This window comes from Saccopteryx bilineata, chromosome 1 (assembly GCF_036850765.1).
Source record: "Saccopteryx bilineata isolate mSacBil1 chromosome 1, mSacBil1_pri_phased_curated, whole genome shotgun sequence".
Lineage (NCBI taxonomy): Eukaryota > Metazoa > Chordata > Mammalia > Chiroptera > Emballonuridae > Saccopteryx > Saccopteryx bilineata.
The window spans coordinates 207,051,498-207,056,809 of NC_089490.1; the positions used below are offsets into that span (position 1 = coordinate 207,051,498).

Consider the following 5,312-nt stretch of genomic DNA (forward strand, 5'->3'; position numbering starts at 1 on the left):
TGCCCTTATCACAAATGGTTGAGATAATTTGGAGGGGAGAGAGATTATCATTAATCTTTTGATGATAATTTCATTTCTTTTCAGAAGATTAACTTTGTGTCAGCAGTGAGCAGGAGAGAGGAAGCCTTGCTTTAACGGGCTGACATCCTAGCAGGGGGTGGGAGGGCACAGATGAACATGCTATTTCAGGTGTGCAAGGGGGTGAGGGTTAGCGCAGGGAGAAGTGCTGAGTGACAGAGTGACGGATGGCACCGCTGCTATTTTTACCAGGTGGCCCAGCCCATCTTCTCTCCTCTGCTGACATTTGACAGGATGGAGGGGCCTGGCAGTCACTGGGCAAAAGCGGTGCAGGCCGAGGGGCAGGAGCAGTGGACCGGGCAGGCATGTGTGTGCCGGGAGGGGGCCCATGAGGGCAGAGGCCAGTGAGGGCTGGGTGGGGCAGGTGCACATCAGCCACTAGGAGAGCTTCTGTCCCCCCTGACAGACCGGACCACAGTCCATCCGTCAGAGGCTGGGGTGAGGACTTCATGCTGAGTGGCCTGCAGGCCCTGTGGAGAGGGGGCTGCAGCCACAGACACGGAAGGCTGGCCGGCTACCGTCCAGGTGTGGGAGCTCAGACGAGGCCAGACACATAGGTTCTTCATGGAGAAGAGGCTGCCATCTGTGAGCAGCCTGCGTGTGACGCGTGTCCCATGCTGAGGTCTCTGTCTTACCTCATGCTGCTCCCCACAACCCCCCCGGGGTGTGTCTGCAGGACCACAGAGGGGCACAGACGCCTTCAGGGCATGGCATCTCACAGGCACACTTCTCAGTGACATCTTCTCCTGACTCTAAAGCTAACATTCATGGCGTGTATTTTGAAAGGATAAAGAAAATATGAGTTGTACCTCAGCAACATTGCAGTCTTGGGATTTTTACTAACGTTCTTCCTTGAAATGTGGCACATTTCACAGCCTCCTCTTGTTTTTTCTTTCTAATTTCCACAGGTTTTATCACTCATCACAGTCCCTCAGCAGGTCATTTAAAGTTTTTCACAAATCTGATCTGTGGCCCTGGCCCGGTAGATCAGTTGTTAGAGCATCATCCCGATACTATAATGTTGCAGGTTCAAGCCCCAGTCAGGGTACATACAAGAGTCAACCAATGATGGCGTAAATGAACAGAACAACAAATTGATGTTTCTCTCTCTGTCTCCCCTAAAAAATAAGTTAGTTAGTTAATTAATTAATTAAAAATATGACCTTTAATCAATTCATCTTCATTTTATGAATGTAACAAACTTTTGTTGACTGTCTCTACATATGTGATTATTTCTTTGGGAGAAAAAAATCCTAGAAATGGAGCTTCTAAGGATAGAAATTTCTTGAAAGCTCTTCACAAAATTAACCATTTCTTTTGAAAATATCAATTATGTCTCAAGCAGCAGCATCTGAGCACATTCTTCATTGGGCCTTGTCACCTTTTTCTTTTTTCTTTTTTTTGGAAGTTAGAAGCGGGGAGGCAGTCAGACAAACTCTCGCATGCGCCTGACCGGGATCCACCTGGCATGCCCACCAGGGGGCGATGCTCTGCCCATCTGGAGCGTCGCTCTGTTGCAACTGGAGCCGTACTAGCACCTGAGGCGGAGACCATGGAGCCATCCTCAGTGCCCAAGACAACTTTGCTCCAATGAAGCCTTGGCTGTGGGAGGGGAAGAAAGAGACAGAGAGGAAGGAGAGGGGGAAGGGTGGAGAAGCAGATGGGCACTTCTCCTGTGTGCCCTGGCCAGGAATCTAACCTAGGACTTCCACAGGCTGGGCTGATGCTCTACCACTGAGCCAACCAGCCAGGGCCGAGGGGAGACTTTTTAATGTGTGTTTTAAAGATTTTTTTTAATAATATTTTTTTAAATTTTATTTATTCATTTTTTAGAGAGAGAGGAGTGAGAGATAGAGAGAGAGAAGGGAGGAAGAGCAGGAAGCATCAACTTCCATATATGCCTTGACCAGAGAAGCCCAGGGATTCGAACTGGTGACCTCAGCATTCCAAGTCAATGCTTTTATCCACTGTGCTACCACAGGTCAGGAGGGAGATTCTTTTTAATTGTCAATTCTCAAAGCAAAAGGAAAGACTGTCACTTCAATTGGCATTTCTTTGAATACATAAACGTTTAAATACTAAATCATACATATACACCTTGGTTTATCTGTGTCTTTCATGGGGGTCTCTGGGTTCATGGGGGTCTCTGGATGGGGGTGCGCAGGAGCAATCTGGAGCACCATTAACTGCAGAGGAAGAAGGCGGGTCTCCGTGGGTGAGCAGACTCCGCAAGGGCCACATTGCCAGGTCAGGTCTTCCTGAGCCCCCCCCCCCTGAGCTGGGACCTGGAGTGCTTATCCCAGGACGGCTCCGGCTACCTACCCTCATGCACATGAGGTAGACAGCTCCCTGGAGACCGAATGTGTGTCCTCATAGCAGACCATCCCTTCCCACTGACCAGACATGTGGTAATCAGTCTAATCACACATTCAACAAGGACGGCTCAGTGCCTCTTACCTGCAATCAGTGCGGATCACTGAAGGGCAGCTCGTGGGTCTTCCCTCAGCCTCTGCGGTCATGCAGGGACCAGCAGGTGCCCTGACCAAGAACAGGTCATCTGCTGAGCAGATGGGGAAGGGAATTAGCTAGGATTTTACTAAAAGCACAGTGTGGTATCTCCCTGGAACAGGGCCTTCCAGCATGCCACCAATGAACATGCGTCCCCTCTTTGGTCTGCAGGGTCAGCGTGAAGCACCGGTCCCCTACATGCCCCTACACGCCCCTGCAGCTCATGCACTGCAATCTCACTCTGCATTTCATGTCCTCTTCACAGCGTTGTGTTTTTAAGTCGAGAGCTTTGGCTGCATTATCAGAGTGCTGACCACATCCATAGGGCACAGCTCATGACAACTTCTACCTACATGGGCCCCTCCACATACTGAAACACAACACAACTGTATGTCGTGTGTTAACTATGATCATATTTTAATATGATAAAATATCTTTTAATACCCTTACATTAAAGTATTTCCTTAAACCTGAAAGCCATTTTTCCTTCTGATTCTGAAGCAGACTGAAACATTTTCTTAGGCCCCAAAGACTGTGGGCCAGGCTGTGCTGGCTGTGGACGGGACACCAGCCCCACCCGGTGTCCCCCCCTCAGGGCCACCCTCCTTTTCAACATACAGTGCTGCTCTTCACCCTGGGCACCCAGTGCTGCTCACCTATGGGGGGGGGGTGGCTTCTCCTCTCCCTCAGAATAAAAGGAGTTCACAGGGACACCCCCCCTGCTCCATTGTCCTGCCCCACCCTCTCCCCCATTCACTGTTCAGCAGCCAGCTGCCTTATTGCACCTAGGTGTGCAGGACGGGCCTGCCTCAAGGCTTTGCACTTGCTGTTCCCGGGCTGAAGGGCAGCACAGCTCCCTACTCACGTCCATCAGGCCTTTGCCCAAATGCCATCTTCCCAGTGAGCCAACTGCAAGCGCCCTCTTTAAAGTATGTACACACACCACTCATGCCAACACCCCCCCCCACCCCCCGCCGCCCTTCCTGGCTTTACCTTCCTCCACAGCATGGCTCATCACCCAGCATGGCGGTATCTGTGTACTTACGCACCTGTTCCCACCTCCCTCCACTGGAGAGAGTATAAGCCCAACAACAGCAGATGTTTACATTGTTGCCAGCACTTAGCCCTTAATAGCTGCATAGTAAATACCTGCTGAGCGCACTGTCCTCACCACCACTTGTCACAGAAGAGCCAAGAAAGTATTTTAAGAAAAGAACATGAGAGGAAGCGTGAGGCTCAGGCAGGCCAGCACCTGAAGGGAGCCAGCACAGGACAGGGCGGCCTGAAGGTCAAGATAACCTCGTCAGCAGCTCACATCTCATAGGCTGACCCTTCCCCATGGGCAGGAACAACACTTATCCATCCTCAGCACCGAGTACCCTAACCTCATCTCAGTATACACAGCTGTCAAGTCCCTTTTGTGGCCACTGCTCGGCTGTGCTACTACAGCTGTCCTTTTCCTCTAAGGGCAGCAGTGCCAAAAAAAGGGAGAAGGATCATCGCAGGCTGGGAGGGAATGATGGACTAAATATAGCTGCCCCGTACTGTACGGAACAAAGGCCACATGACTGGCAGAACCAGAGCCTGTCAACAGGGCCATCCTGGGGCTCCCGGTTCCCCCTCGACACAGGAAGGGTCACAAAGCCTCGCTCTGCAGTTCTCCACTTTTCACAAGATGCTCAGAGATCTAAGCAACCTGGTATGTGGGCTATCCGTCCCAAGTGCTGCCTGGGTATTTAAAGACCAGGACTACGTGACCGTGCTGTGCCGAGGCTGCTGCTGAATGCATGTCAGGTGCTGACTGCACTATCCTCACACGGCAGCACACATGCCCGGCCCACCGCCCCCAAGAGTCCTGTCTCTGACGTTCATGCTCAAGAATGCTGAGGTGAAGGAAGGTCTCCATCCCTAACAACTTTTTTCTAGCTCATTCTGGAGTTAAGTGTGTAATGCGTGGAGACATGTCAGTGACAGGCACTTTGGGACCACAGGTGTGGCTGAACCGAGCCTGCCCCAGGCCTGTGCAGGGTATCAGGGCTCTTGGGGACAGTGGAAGCACACGCGTCACACACTGCTTCTGAAAGCTGTTAATTAAAGCCCCTTCCTGGCAGAGGTGAGCGAGCCAGCGAGCGCTAGAGGAAAACTCCTTTTTGTGTTTTTTTTGTGTTTGTTTGTTTTTGTATTTTCCGAAGCTGGAAATGGGGAGAGACAGTCAGACAGACTCCCGCATGCGCCCGACCAGGATCCACCTGGCACGCCCACCAGGGGTGATGCTCTGCCCACCAGGGGACGATGCTCTGTCCCCCTGGGGCGTCACTCTGTCGCGACCAGAGCCACTCCAGCGCCTGGGGCAGAGGCCAAGGAGCCATCCCCAGCGCCCGGGCCATCTTTGCTCCAATGGAGCCTTGGCTGCAGGAGGGGAAGAGAGAAACAGAGAGGAAGGAGAGGGAGAGGGGTGGAGAAGCAGATGGGCGCTTCTCCTGTGTGCCCTGGCTGGGAATCAAACCTGGGACTTCTGCACGCCAGGCCGATGCTCTACCACTGAGCCAACCGGCCAGGACCGAAAACTCCTTTTTGAAAGATGGTGGTTTTTCTCCTAGAGAGGCCACTGGGGAAGGCAAACCAGGTGGACAGAGAAGGGTGTGTGCCTGTGCCAGACCTGTGGTGGCGCAGTGGACAAAGCCTTGACCTGGAATGCTGAGGGTGCCGGTTCAAAGTCCCAGGCT

General features: G+C 52.2%; 1 long non-coding RNA gene across 1 annotated transcript; it reads right to left on the bottom strand.

Moving 5' to 3' along the window:
* Positions 1-1,256: 1,256 nt before the first annotated feature.
* Positions 1,257-3,487, bottom strand: LOC136320293 (uncharacterized). The gene is made up of 3 exons (XR_010728294.1): positions 3,452-3,487; positions 2,536-2,635; positions 1,257-1,680 (listed from the first exon to the last, which is right to left on the bottom strand). It is a non-coding gene; the product is annotated as an uncharacterized lncRNA (long non-coding RNA).
* Positions 3,488-5,312: the final 1,825 nt, after the last annotated feature.